The sequence below is a fragment of the Rhinoderma darwinii genome, chromosome 10, assembly GCF_050947455.1.
Source record: "Rhinoderma darwinii isolate aRhiDar2 chromosome 10, aRhiDar2.hap1, whole genome shotgun sequence".
Taxonomy (NCBI): domain Eukaryota; kingdom Metazoa; phylum Chordata; class Amphibia; order Anura; family Rhinodermatidae; genus Rhinoderma; species Rhinoderma darwinii.
Window position 1 is genome coordinate 47,213,410 of NC_134696.1, and position 14,928 is coordinate 47,228,337.

The 14,928-nt window shown below is 41.6% G+C and overlaps 1 long non-coding RNA gene across 1 annotated transcript in view; it reads left to right on the forward strand.

Moving 5' to 3' along the window:
- The first annotated feature begins 545 nt into the window (after positions 1–545).
- The window catches only part of LOC142661779 (uncharacterized), a 30,206-nt gene continuing 15,823 nt past the window's right edge, over positions 546–14,928 (forward strand). Inside the window, exon 1 of the long non-coding RNA XR_012850809.1 lies at positions 546–715. This is a non-coding gene — a long non-coding RNA (uncharacterized LOC142661779). The remainder of the gene's footprint in view (positions 716–14,928) is intronic.

Sequence of the window (14,928 nt, forward strand, 5' to 3'; positions counted from 1 at the left end):
TTGTACGAACCAATTCAGTTCTGAAGTGACTTGGAGGGGCCTATTTATTAATTATCGGAGGTCGCCGTGAAGGGGCAAGTGGGCTTATACAATTTGATCAAAATGTTAACTAAGAACCTCCTGTTCATGTTCACTGATTAATATTGTGGATGTGCAGTCCTTGTTTCTCCTTTTCAAACAGTACACATCTGCTTTGTGGCTTTCGTTTATAACGGAAGCCACCATGCAGTACCAGATCCATTGTTCCACCGGCCCCTGCCATACCACCGTCATGGTGTACGCAGTTTTGAAGGGAAAAATACCGCTGCATATTATTTTTGCTATCAAGTCCGATGGAGTTGCCGATGGAGGCTATGAACGGAGACTGACGCCGATGTGAAAATATCTACTTATAGACACTACTAAAAGAACACGAACCTGTTTTATTTCATGCTGCCACCAGATGGCGCCAACACATAGCACATAATTGTTATGTAGACATTTCTATTTTTGTTTTACTTTTGTTGTTTGGTTGGATTGTGTTCACATCTGCGTTGCGGGTTCTGTTGTTTTGCAGAACAATGATAATACTGGAAGTGCCAAATCTTTTGCATGACTGAAACCAACCGGCGCCCGACAGAACTGACTCACACAAAATATTTTATTCTCTGGCTTGTTAGAGAGGCACACTATGTAAAGTGTGGTGAAGATAATCTTCTTAGCGGTGGCTGTATGTGTGAGTTATCCCCTCCCTTCTACTCCTCAGCTGTGTCATGTCACCAGTAATGAGACTCCCACTGCCAAGGCGTCTCGTGTGTGGACAGGAAGTCAGTGTCTCCGTCCATTCCTATAAGGGTATGTTCACACGGCGGGGGTCCGTAACGGCTGAAATTACGGGGATGTTTCAGCCTGAAAACATCCCCGTAATTTCAGCCGTACCGGCATGTGCAGGCGCTTGAACGCCGCGTCAATTACGGCCGTAATTAGCGCTGCTATTCATTGGAGTCAATGAATAGCGGCTCCAATTACGGCCAAAGAAGTGACAGGTCACTTCTTTGACGCGGGCGTCTATTTACGCGCCGTCATTTGACAGCGGCGCGTAAATATACGCCTCGTGTGAACAGACAAACGTCTGCCCATTGCTTTCAATGGGCAGATGTTTGTCAGCGCTATTGAGGCGCTATTTTCAGACGTAATTCGGGGCCAAAACGCCCGAATTACGTCCGTAAATAGGCCGTGTGAACATACCCTAAGGGTATGTTCATACGGCAAACTAAAAACGGCTGTAAAATACGGAGGTGTTTTCAAAGGAAAGCAGCCTCTGTTTTTCAGACGTTTTTAAAGCGTGCATGTACATTTTTTTACAGGGCGTTTTTTTACGCGCCGTTTTTACATATGGCCTCCTAAAAAAACGCCCTATGGGGAACGAAACGCAGTTTTTCCCATTCAAATCAATGGGCAGATGCTTGGAGGTATTCAGCCCCCGTATTTTCAGTCATTTTTCAGGGCGTTTAAGGCAGACAATGACAGACAATGGCCTCTCCCGCAAGGTAAACTTCGCAAAAAAAAAAGTCAAAAACAATTCCGGAATCACTATTTTTTGATCACCACCCCTCCCAAAATATAGAATAAAAAGTGAACAAAAAGTCGCATGTACGCCAATATAGAACCAATAAAAACTACAACCTGTCCCGCAAAAAAACCCCCAAGCCCTTACACAGCTTTTTTGACTGAAAAGTGATTTTATTGCGCAAACGCTGCAAAACATAAAAAAAAAACTATATACATATGGTATTGGCGTAATCGCATAGAAGAATAATTTTTTTTTGTCATTTATAGCCCAGGGTGAACGCAGTAAAAAAAAAAAAAAAAAAAGAATAAAAAACATTGTCAGAGTTGATGGTTTTTGGTTACCTTGTTTGCCAAAAAATGGAATGAAAAGGGTTAGAAAAATTGCGTGTACCCCAAAATTGTACCAATGAAAACTACAGATTGTCCCACAACAAATAAGCCCTCCGGTGGAGAAAAACGTAAAAAGTTCTGGCTCTCAGAATATGGCGATGCAAAATGTACAGTGTTCCAAAAGCGGATAAGATCGGGCACCATTTATCAGTGCGACACCGTCCACATATCTGTGAAATATTTATTTACCCCATTATTTATACAGCTTACATACGTCCCCACATTATAAACTGAATTACCAGTAAAAACCCCAAACAGAACAGTTACCAAGCAAAATCTGCGCTCCAAAAGCCAAATGGCGCTCCCTCCCATCTCAGCCCTGCAGCGTGCCCAAACAGCAGTTTACGATTACAGATCTGGCATCGCCATACCCGGGAGAACACGACTAACATTTTATGAGGTATTTGTCTTCAGTGGCACAAACTGGGCACAACATATTGTGCTCTAAAATGGCATACCAGTGTAAAATTTTAATTTGAACTTTGCACCATCCACTGCGCATTAACCCCTTCGTGCAATACGACTTAATAGCATGTCGTGGTGCGGGGGGTGATGTATTGAGCGGGCTCACGCGCTGTATTACAGCTGCCACCCGAAACTACTGGACAGGAACACAGATCACGCTGTTATGGTATGTGCACACACTAAATCAAAAACTTCTGAAAATACGGAGCTGTTTTCAAGGGAAAACAGCTCCTGATTTTCAGATTTTTTTAAGCCACTCGCGATTTTTGTGGCGTTTTTTTACGCCCGTTTTTTGGGCTGTTTTTCTATAGAATCAATGAAAAACGGCTCCAAAAACATCCCAAGAAGTGACATGCACTTCTTTTTCACGGGTGTCTTTTTACGTGCCGTTTTTGGAAAACGAGGTGTAAAAAAACCCCCTTCGGAACAGAATGACATATTTCCCATTGAAATTAATGGGCAGATGTTTGTAGGCATTCTGCTTCCAATTTTTCAGCCGTTTTGCGAAACGTTTACACCCTGAAAAACAACTGAAAACACTATGTGTGCACATACCCTTACAGAAGCCTGTAAAAATGTCTATATACCGCAATACTAGTATTGCAGTGTATTGTACCAGCAATCTAATGATCGCGGGTTCAAGTCCCTTAGGGGGACTAATAAAATGTGTAAAAAAAATCAAGTTATTATTAGTGAAAAAAATTAAATGTCCAATAAATGTAAAAAAAAACACCTTTTTCCCATCTTTCCTCTAAAGCAATGTAAAAATAAACAAAATTGGTATCGCTGCGTCGGTAAGTCTAAACTATTACAATATACCATTATTTAACTCGCACGCTGAACGCCACCGTGAAAGTTCACAGTCAATTCCTTAAAAAAGAAAGATTTTAAAACACCAAAATCTCAGTATTTTGCTTTTTTGGTTACCTTAGCTCTCAAATAAAACGTAATAAAAAGTGATCAAAAAGTTGTATGCACCAAAAAATGCTACCAATAAAAACTACAGCTGGTCCTGCAAAAATAAGCTTCTCTCAATTGACCAAAGAATATAAAAAGTTATGCCTCTCGGAATGCGGTGAAACAAAACTATTTTTTTGTAACAAATAGTTTTTACTTTGTAAAAGTAGTAAAATATTAAAAAAACTATATACATTTTATATCACCGCAATCATATTAAGTCGCAGAAATAATTTAAGTTGTTGTTTTTACTTCACGGCGAAAGCTGTAAAAACGAAACACAAAAAACAATAGGTGAATCGCAGTTTTTTACAATTTCAGCCTGCAAAGAATTTTATTTTCAGTTTTCCAGTACATTAAATGGTACTTTAAATGGCGCCAATAGAAACTACAGGTCGTCCTGCAAAAAGTTAGCCCTCATACCACTCTATTAACGGAAAAAGAAAAAACGTTATGGCACCTGGAAAGCGAAGAGGGAAAAACGAAAATAAAAAAGCAAAAATGGTCAGTCCTGAAAGGGATAATTAATTTCTAATGAAAAACACATTTATGACCACAGGTGGGGTATAACTCAGGAGAAAGTGCCTTACAAATGTTGGGGTGCTTTTTCCTCCTAATTTATCCTTTGTGAAAATGAAAAAATGCAACATTTTAGTGGAAAAAAATTTTGATATTCATTTTCACGGCCGAATTCTAATAAATTCTGCAAAAGACCTGTGGGGTCTAAATGCTCACTATACCCCTAGATAGATTACTTAAAAATTTGAGCTCCAAAAGCCAAATGGCGCTCCTTCCCTTCTAACCCTGCTGTGGGTCCAAACAGCAGTTTATTACCACATATGCGGTATTGCCGTAATCGGGAGAATTTGATTTACAAATTTTGTGGTGCTTTTTATTCTTTTTTCCTTGTAAAAATTAAAAATATCCTAATTTTTTTCAGAAAAAACTTTGATTTTCATCTCCACTCCAATAAATATAGCAAAAGGCCTGTGGGGTCCAGATGCTAACTATAACCCTAGATAAATTCCTTGAGGGGTGTAGTTTCCAAAACGGGGTCACTTTTGGGGGATTTCCACTGTTTTGGCACCACAAGACCTCTTCAAACCTGACATGGTGCCTAAAATATATTCTAAAAAAGGAGGCCCCAAAATATATTATGTGCTTCTTTGCTTCTCAGCCTGTTTTTGTGGGGTATTTCTAAAAACTGCAGAATCTGGGCAATAAATATTGAGTTTTGTTTCTCTGGTAAAACTTTCTGTGTTACAGAATTTTTTTTATTACATATGAATTTTGCAAATCTCCCCTCTACTTTGCTTTAATTCCTGTGAAACGCCTAAAAGGTTAAGAAACTTTCTGAGTGCTGTTTTGAATACTTTGAGGGGTACAGTTTTTATGGTAATTTATGGGATCTATCTAATATATAAGGCCCTCAAAGCCATTTCAGAACTGAACTGGTCCCTAAAAAATAGCCTTTTGAAATTTCTTTGAAATATGAGAAATTACTGCTAAAGTTCTAAGCCTTGTAACGTCCTAGAAAAATTTAAGAATGTTCAAAAAACGATGCAAACATAAAGTAGACATATGGGAAATGTTAACTAGTAACTATTTTGTGTGGTATTACTATACATATAAATTTAGTAAAATGCCAATTTTTGCAAATTTTACCAAAATGTTGGTGTTTTTCACAAATAAACACAGAATTTATCGACCAAATTTTTCCACTAACATAAAGTACAATATGTTAGGAGAAAACAATCTCAGAATCGCTTGGATAGGTCAATGCATTCCAAAGTTATTACCACATAAATTGACACATGTCAGATTTGAAAAAATCGGCTTTGTCCTCAAGGCAAAACAAGCTCAGTCCTGAAGGGGTTAATGGGTTTTGTCGGGTTTCCATCATTGTTTTTGTCATTTTGCTATCCAAAATGGCCCTACAGTTTGTTAAGGTTCTTTAAAGCGATCTTGATTCACGACACATTCTTGTGAATTTTTTGTAAGGAACTTATTTAAGGAACTTATTTACTTATTATTTATAAATAAATAATACCGTTTATAGTTTCATTGCCTTTTGTCATCAATGTGAAGCAAACGTAAAAAAAGTCAATCTTTTTAAGATTAGAAAAAATGTCTGCTTGGGGTTGTGTCTGTTATTGCAGCTGACAGAGTCTAGGGGTTAGTTTTTACTGGGTTTTAGCATCCGGGCATCTCCTTGGCATCTGGTACATAAGTGATATTGATATGTTTTGTACTGAACGTGGGTGATACCGCAGTACAAAAATGACTTGATAATGAATACCTACAATGGAGTTTCCCTTTAAGAATATCACTAGTCAATAGCAGAGAACTCTTAGTATTATCAATATTATGTGCAGAGTACAGGGTGAGCCATTTATATGGATACACCTAAATAAAATGGGAATGGTTGGTGATATTAACTTCCTGTTTGTGGCACATTAGTATATGGGAGGGGGGAAACTTTTCAAGCTGGGTGTTGACCATGGCGCCATTTTGAAGTCGGCCATTTTGTATCCAACTTTAGTTTTTTCAATGGGAAGAGGGTCATGTGACACATCAAACTTATCGAGAATTTCACAAGAAAAACAATGGTGTGCTTGGTTTTAATGTTACTTTATTCTTTCATGAGTTATTTACACGTTTCTGACCACTTATAAAATGTGTTCAAAGTGCTGCCATTTTGTTGGATTGTCAATGCAACCCTCTTCTCCCACTCTTCACACACTGATAGCAACACCGCAGAAGAAATGCTAGCACATGCTTCCAGTATCCGTAATTTCAGTTGCTGCACATCTCGCATCTTCACAGCATAGACAATTGCCTTCAGATGACCCCAAAGATAAAAGTCTAAGGGGTCAGATCGGGAGACCTAGGGGGCCATTCAACAGGCCCACGACGACCAATCCACTTTCCATGAAACTGTTCATCAAGGAATGCTCGGACCTGACACCCATAATGTGGTGGTGCACCATCTTGCCGGAAAAACTCAGGGAACGTGCCAGCTTCAGTGCATAAAGAGGGAAACACATCATCATGTAGCAATTTCAGATATCCCGTGGCCTTGAGGTTTCCATTGATGAAGAATGGCCCCACTATCTTTGTACCCCATGTACCACACCATACCATCAATTTTTGTGTTCCAACAGTCTTGGAGGGATCTATCCAATGTGGGTTAGTGTCAGACCAATAGTGGTGGTTTTGTTTGTTAACTTCACCATTCACATAAAAGTTTGCCTCATCACTGAACAAAATGTTCTGTGTAAACTGAGGGTCCTGTTCCAATTTTTGTTTTGCCCATTCTGCAAATTCAGTGCGCCAATCTGGGTCATCCTCGTTGAGATGCTGCAGCAGCTGGAGTTTGTAAGGGTGCCATTTGTGAGTAGCTAATATCCGCCGAAGGGATGTTCGACTGATGCCACTCTCCAGTGACATGCGGCGAGTGCTACGCTGTGGGCTCTTGCTGAATGAAGCTAGGACAGCCACTGATGTTTCTTCATTAGTGACAGTTTTCATGCGTCCACATTTGGGCAAATCCACACTGAACCAGTTTCACGAAACTTGGCAAGCAGTTTGCAAACTGTAGCATGGGAGATGGGTGGTCTCGTAGGGTGTCTTGCATTGAAATCTGCTGCAATGACCCGGGTACTGCATTCACCAGACATCAACACAATTTCTATCCGCTCCTCACGTGTTAACCTCTGCGATATGTCAATGGCTGTAAACAAAGAGAAGCTTGTAAATAACTCATGAAAGAATAAAGTAACGTCAAAACCAAGCACACCATTGTTTTTCTTGTGAAATTCTCGATAAGTTTGATGTGTCACATGACCCTCTTCCCATTGAAAAAACTAAAGTTGGATACAAAATGGCCAACTTCAAAATGGCCAACACCCAGCTTGAAAAGTTTCCCCCCTCCCATATACCAATGTGCCACAAACAGGAAGTTAATATCACCAACCATTCCCATTTTATTTAGGTGTATCCATATAAATGGCTCACCCAGTATTTAAAACATCATTTAGAAAGTTTCTTATCCGTTTATGCGTTTCACAGGGTTTAAATCAAGGTCGAGGTGAAATTTAAAAGTTTTATTTTGTTTCTTGCAGTAATTAAAATTTAATTAATTTTATTTTTCAACACAGCAGGAGTTAACAGAGAAATGTAACTTAATCTTTACTACCCAAAGTCTGCAGTTTATAGACATATCCAAAATGTAGCTGTGGTATGCTTTTGGACCTAAACACAGGCCTCAGAAAAGAAGGAGCACCTTGTGGGTTTTGTGGACTTTTTATTAGGATGTTTTCCAGGCAGCGTCAGGGCCAGTTCACTCGGGGTGGATACGCTGCATAAAAGCATGCAGCGTATCCGCCCTGTGCGCCACAGGGAGTTCCGGGTAAAAGGTCGCACCAAACTGTGGTGCAGTTTTTTTTTACTATAATGTCCGCTGTGGAAAACTGCAGCATTTAGCCGGTCTGCTAGCAGGCCGTCCTCCTGGGATGACGTTTCATACCAGGAGACCGCTGCAGCGGCGGTCACATGGGATGACACATCATCCCAGGAGGTCGGCCCTCTGACGTCATCCAGACCCTTTGACATCATCTGCCACTGCAGCCTGTGATTGGCTGCAGCGGTCACATGGGTTGAAACATCATCCTAGGAGGCCAGCCTGGAGGAAGAAACACAGACTTCTGGGTAAGTATGAGAAAAACATTTCTGAGTTGCGTTTTTTGCGGCGGAATCGCCACAAAAAAAAGGCAACAACTGCAATTTGAATTCAATGGGGATAACCCTCAACAAATAAGCAGCATTTATGCAAATACAATTGACATGCTGCGGAATGAAATTCCCCACCACATGTCAATATCTGAGCATTTTTTCCACTCAGTATTTACGCAGCTTGTGGATACGATTTGTTCTATCTCATCCACTTTGCTGCTACTGTATTATGCTGCGGATTCCGTTGTGGAAAATTTGCAGTATTTACGCAACGTGTGAACTGACCCTTATAGATTTGCAGAGTCCTTAACTCCTTTGCGCATCTGGCCATAACTGCACTTCCTGGTGCGGGGGGTGAAGTATGTAGCGGGCTGTGCCTGCTTCATACGCCGCAAGTGTCAGCTGTGTATTACACAGGTCTGCCTTCTTTCTGCCTCTGTTAAGCCCTGCCTCTTGCAGGGCTTAACAGAAGCCTGTAAAAATTACAATATATTGCAATACATTAGTATTGCAGTGTATTGTACCGGCGATCTAACGATCGCTGGTTAAAGTGGGGACTAGAGATGAGCGAACCGGGACAACCGAACCCGGTTTCGGTCCGAACTTCCGGTAAAGTTCGGTTCGCAGCGAATCCGAACTTCACCGGGTTCGGCCGAACCCGTTTTGACCGAACCCGGTCAAAAACATTATACAAATCGGCAGCCACTTATCTCTATCAATCACTGATAGAGAAAAGAGGCTGCTGATTAAAAATAAAATAAAAAGCATTTCATACGTACCCGGTCGTTGTCTTGTTGACGAGTCCCTCTTCTTCCTCCAGTCCGACCTTTTCTGACGCGGCAGCCTGTGATTGGCTGCAGAGGCCTCTGCAGCCTGTGATTGGCTGCAGAGGCCGCGGCAGCCTGTGATTGGCTGCAGCGCTCACAAGGCTGCATCGTCATCAAGGAATGTCGGGCCGGATGTCGAGAGGGACGCGTCACCAAGGCAACGGCCAGGAGACCGGACTGGAGGAAGCAGAAAGTTCTCGGTAAGTATGAACGTCTTTTTTTTTACAGGTACTGTGATCGGTAGTCACTGTCCAGGGTACTGAAACAGTTACTGCCGATCAGTTAACTCTTTCAGCACCCTGAACAGTGACTATTAAGGGTATGTTCACACGGCCTATTTACGGACGTAATTCGGGCGTTTTTGCCCCGAATTACGTCTGAAAATAGCGCCTCAATAGCGCTGACAAACATCTGCCCATTGAAAGCAATGGGCAGACGTTTGTCTGTTCACACGAGGCGTATATTTACGCGCCGCTGTCAAATGACGGCGCGTAAATAGACGCCCGCGTAGAAGAAGTGACCTGTCACTTCTTTGGCCGTAATTGGAGCCGCTATTCATTGACTCCAATGAATAGCAGCGCTAATTACGGCCGTAATTGACGCGGCGTTCATGCGCCTGCACATGCCGGTACGGCTGAAATTACGGGGATGTTTTCAGGCTGAAACATCCCCGTAATTTCAGCCGTTACGGACCCCCGCCGTGTGAACATACCCTTAGTGTATGTGCACACACACTAATTACGTCCGTAAATGACGGACGTATTTCGGCCGCAAGTACCGGACCGAACACAGTGCAGGGAGCCGGGCTCCTAGCATCATACTTATGTACGATGCTGGGAGTCCCTGCCTCTCTGCAGGACAACTGTCCCGTACTGTAATCATGTTTTCAGTACGGGACAGTAGTTCCACGGAGAGGCAGGGACTCCTAGCATCGTATATAAATATGATGCTAGGAGCCCGGCTCCCTGCAGGGTGTTCGGTCCGGTACTTGCGGCCGAAATACGTCCGTCAATTACGGACGTAATTAGTGTGTGTGCACATACCCTTACTGACGTCGCCTAGCAACGCTGCCGTAATGACGGGTGCACACATGTAGCCACCCGTCATTACGGGGCCTCATGCACACGACCATAAAAACACCCGTTATCACGGGTCGTAATTACGACCCGAAATAGCGGGCCCATAGACTTCTGTTAGCCACGGTTACCTTCCCGTTTTCTCACGGGAAGGTGCCCGTGCCGTTAAAAAGATAGAACATGTTCTATTTTTTTATTTTACGGGCCGTGCTCGTAATTACGACTCGTAACTACGAGCACGGCCGGCCGGCCACGGGCAGCCGGCCGCTTTTGCGAACCGTGCTGTCATTATAATTATAGCAGCACGGCCCGTAAAATAGAAAAATAGAACATGTTCTATTTTTTTAACGGCACGGGCACCTTCCCGTGAGAATACGGAAAGGTACCCGTGGGTAACAGAAGTCTATGAGCCCGTTATTGCGGGTCGTAATTACGACCCGCAATAACGGGTGTTTTTACGGTCGTGTGCATGATGGGAGCACGGCTCGGAAAAACGAACGGCTGCCCGTGCTCATCTCCTGAAATAATCTGTGCTGCCTTAAACTCTGTGGACAGGTCAGGATCCTGTTTCTTTTAAATGCTGCTAGGGAACCCGCTCGATCCACTATATAAGGCTGCGCTACAGTGCAGCATTTAAAAGAAACAGGATCCTGACCTGTCCACAGAGTTTAAGGCAGCACAGAGTATTTCAGGAGATGAGCGTGCAGATTCAGTGCTGTTGTGAACTCTGCTCTTACCATTACGTAGCTCTCAGTCTGTTATCTCTCCTCCACTCCTGTCCTCAAGAACACCTTCACATGATTGGCAAGTCACCACGTAATGGTAAGAGCAGAGTTCACAGCAGCACAGAGTATTTCAGGAGATGAGCGTGCGGATCTTGTGCGTGGTGGTGACTTGCCAATCATGTGAACGTGTTATAGAGGACAGGAGTGGAGGAGATGTAACAGACTGAGCTACGTAATGGTAAGAACAGAGTTCACAGCAGCACAGAGTATTTCAGGAGAGGAGCGTGCAGATTCAGTGCTGCTGTGAACTCTGCTCTTACCATTACGTAGCTCAGTCTGTTACCTCTCCTCCACTCCTGTCCTCAATAACACCTTCACATGATTGGCAAGTCACCACCCCGCACAAGATCCGCACGCTCATCTCCTGAAATACTCTGTGCTGCTGTGAACTCTGCTCTTACCATTACGTGGTGACTTGCCAATCATGTGAAGGTGTTCTGGAGGACAGGAGTGGAGGAGAGGTAACAGACTGAGAGCTACGTAATGGTAAGAGCAGAGTTCGCAGCAGCACTGAATCTGCACGCTCATCTCCTGAAATACTCTGTGCTGCCTTAAACTCTATGGACAGGTCAGGATCCTGTTTCTTTTAAATGCTGCACTGTAGCGCAGCCTTATATAGTGGATCGAGCGGGTTCCCCAGCAGCATTTAAAAGAAACCGTGTTTGTGTATGTGTGTGTTTGTGTATATATGTGTGTTTGGGTATGTGACTGTCTGTTTTTGTTTTTATATGTGTGTGTGTATATATGGGTGTGTTTGTGTATATGTGTTTTGTGTATATGTTTGTGTATATATGGGTGTATTTGTGTATATGTTTGTGTGTAGATGTTTGTGTGTGTTTTTGTATATGTGTGTATATGGGTGTGTGTTTGTGTGTATATATGGGTGTGTTTGTGTATATGTGTTTGTGTATATGTGTGTTTGGGTATGTGTGTTTTTGTTTGTATATGTGTTTGTGTATATGTGTTCGTGTATGTGTGTATAACTGTGTGTGTGTTTGGATATGTGTGTTTTTGTTTGTATATGTGTGAGTTCGTGTATATGTGTGTGTTTGTCTGTTTATGTGTGTGTGTATATCTTGTTGTGTTTGTGTATATATGTGTGTGTCTGTGTATGGTTGTTTGTTTGTGTGTGCGTGTATATATGTGTGTAGGTGAGTAGAAGTATTGGTATTGTTCACATTGATAACTGTTTTTTTATGTTGTTGCAGATTTTGATGTACCGATTGGACTACATCTACGATTCGTTGGACTACTGCGTAGATCTGCGTTTTTTCAAATTTTAATAAAATGGTTAACGAGGGTTTTGTTGGGGATTTCTTATTTCAATAAAAAAGAATTGTCTTTGTGTTTTTTTTTCAAACTTTATTAGTGCCTAGATAATGGCAGTTGGCTGATTGACAGCGTCCATTATTAAGGCGGTACTTAGTGTTAGCCGGTGCAGAGGCTAGCACTAACCACCCATTATTACCCCGGTACCCACCACCACCAGGGGTGCCGGGAAGAGCTTGGTACGATCCAGTACCCGACCATCTGTTGTGATGGTCGGGTACTGGGGCGGCCGTAGGCTGGTATTATGAGGCTGGGAAGGGCCAAAATCAGTGGACCTTCCCACCCTTGTAATGCTAGGCTGCTGCTGCTGTGTTGTATCGGGCTGGTTATAAAAATGGGGGGGACCCCCACGTCGTTTTTTTTTTGGAATTTAACAAATTTAGCAATAGACGGGTCCCCCACATTTTTAATAACCAGCCATATACAAGGCCGCAGCAGTCTGGCATTACATGGGTGGGAAGGGCCACTGGTTTTGTCCATTCCCAGGCTAATAACACTGTTGTATGTGGCTGGTTATGATAAATTGGGTGGAACCCCATGTCTTTTTAAAAAAAAAAATGTAAATAAATAAATAATTTAAAAAAATGACGTGGGGTCCCCCCCACTTTTATAACCAGCCAGATACAACACAGCAGCAGCAGCCTAGCATTACAAGGGTGGGAAGGTCCACTGTTTTTGGCCCTTCCCAGCCTCATAATACCAGCCTGCGGCCGCCCCAGGGCCCGACCATCACAACAGATGGTCGGGTACTGGATCGTACCTGGCTCTTCCCGGCACCCCTGGTGGTTTTGGGTACCGGGGTAATAATGGTGGTTAGTGTTAGCCTCTGCACCGGCTAACACTAAGCCTCGCATTAGTAATGGATGTTGTCACTCAGACAGCGGCCATTACTAAAGTGGTAATAATAAAATTTGAAAAGAAAAAGACAAAGATATAGATAAAATATTTTATTGAAATAAAGCACCCCCAACACAACCCTCATTAACCATTTTATTGTAGAAAAAAAACCGTCATCGAAGTAGTCCTCGAAACCGACGTAGTCCAAACACCAAACCTGTGGAAAAAAAAAATAATGAAATAAAACATGTCGTAGGCTTACATTCAGTTTAATGTGTGATACTGACTGTTATACCATGTATAGAAGCCTGCCGTGAAGTTGACTTAGATACAGGGCGCCAGCAGACAGTATCATACATGGCCATACATACATATATACAAATATACATACATATATACAAACATACATACATATATACAAGCATGCACATATATACATGCAAATATACATACATGCAAACATACACACATATATACATGCAAACTATCATACATACATGCATACACACACACATGAAAACATACATACATACAAACAAACATGCAAAGATACATACATACATATATACAAGCATGCACAAATATACATGCAAACATAAATACATGCAAACATAATTACAAACATGCACATATATATATAAACATACATGCAAACATACATGCAAAAATAAAAACATGCAAACATACATACATGCACATCTATACATACATACATGACAACATACATACAAACATACATGACAACATACATACATGCAAACATACATACATGCAAACATACATACACACATGCAAACATATATACATGCAAATATACATACAAACATGCACATGTATACATACATGCCAACATACATGCAAACATACATGCACATATATACATACATACATGACAACATACATACATACATGCAAATATACATACATACACACACACATGCACATATATACATACATGCCAACATACATGCACATATATACATACATGACAACATACATACATACATACATGACAACATACATACATATATATATACACACATGCAAATATACATACAAACATGCATACATACATGCAAACATACATTCATGCAAACATACATGCAAACATACATACATACATACAAATATACATACACACATGCACATATATACATACATGACAACATACATACATACATGACAACATACATGCAAAAATACATACATGCAAACATACATACATACATGCAAATATACATACAAACATGCACATATATACATACATGCCAACATACATGCAAACATACATGCACAGATATACATACATACATACATGCCAACATACATACATGCCAAAAAATAATAATAATACGTTCATACTTACTTTCCTCCTGTCCGGCCTCCAGCGATGACGTTTCATCCATGTCGCCGCTGCAGCCTGTGATTGGCTGCAGAGGCGGTCACGTGGGATGAAGCGTCATCCTGACGTGCGTGACCGCCACTACAGCCTGTGATTGGCTGCAGCGGCGAAAGGGATGAAACGTCATCGCTGGAGGCCGGACAGGAGGAAAGTAAGTACGAACGTATAATTTTTATTTTTTTATTACATTTAAATGGTATTTTCCGCGCGCCGAGCATGTACTGTGAAGGTTGCTGAAAGAGTTAGTGCAGCCCATTAACTCTATCAGCACCCTGGACAGTAGCATGCTCGGCGCACGTAAGTGACAGGTTCGGTCAGAACTAGTTCGGTCCGAACCGAACTTTTTTGTGAAATTCGGCGAACTAGCCGAACCGAACTTTTGATAAGTTCGCTCATCTCTAGTGGGGACTACTAAAATGTTAAAAAAAGTTTGATAAAGTTTTCAGTAGTGAAAAAAATATTAAAAGTTAAAAAAAAAACCCTTTTCCCATTTTTCCTCTAAAGTAATGTAAAAATAAATAAATAAACAAAATTGGTATCACTGCATCTATAAAAGTCTGAACTATTAAAATATA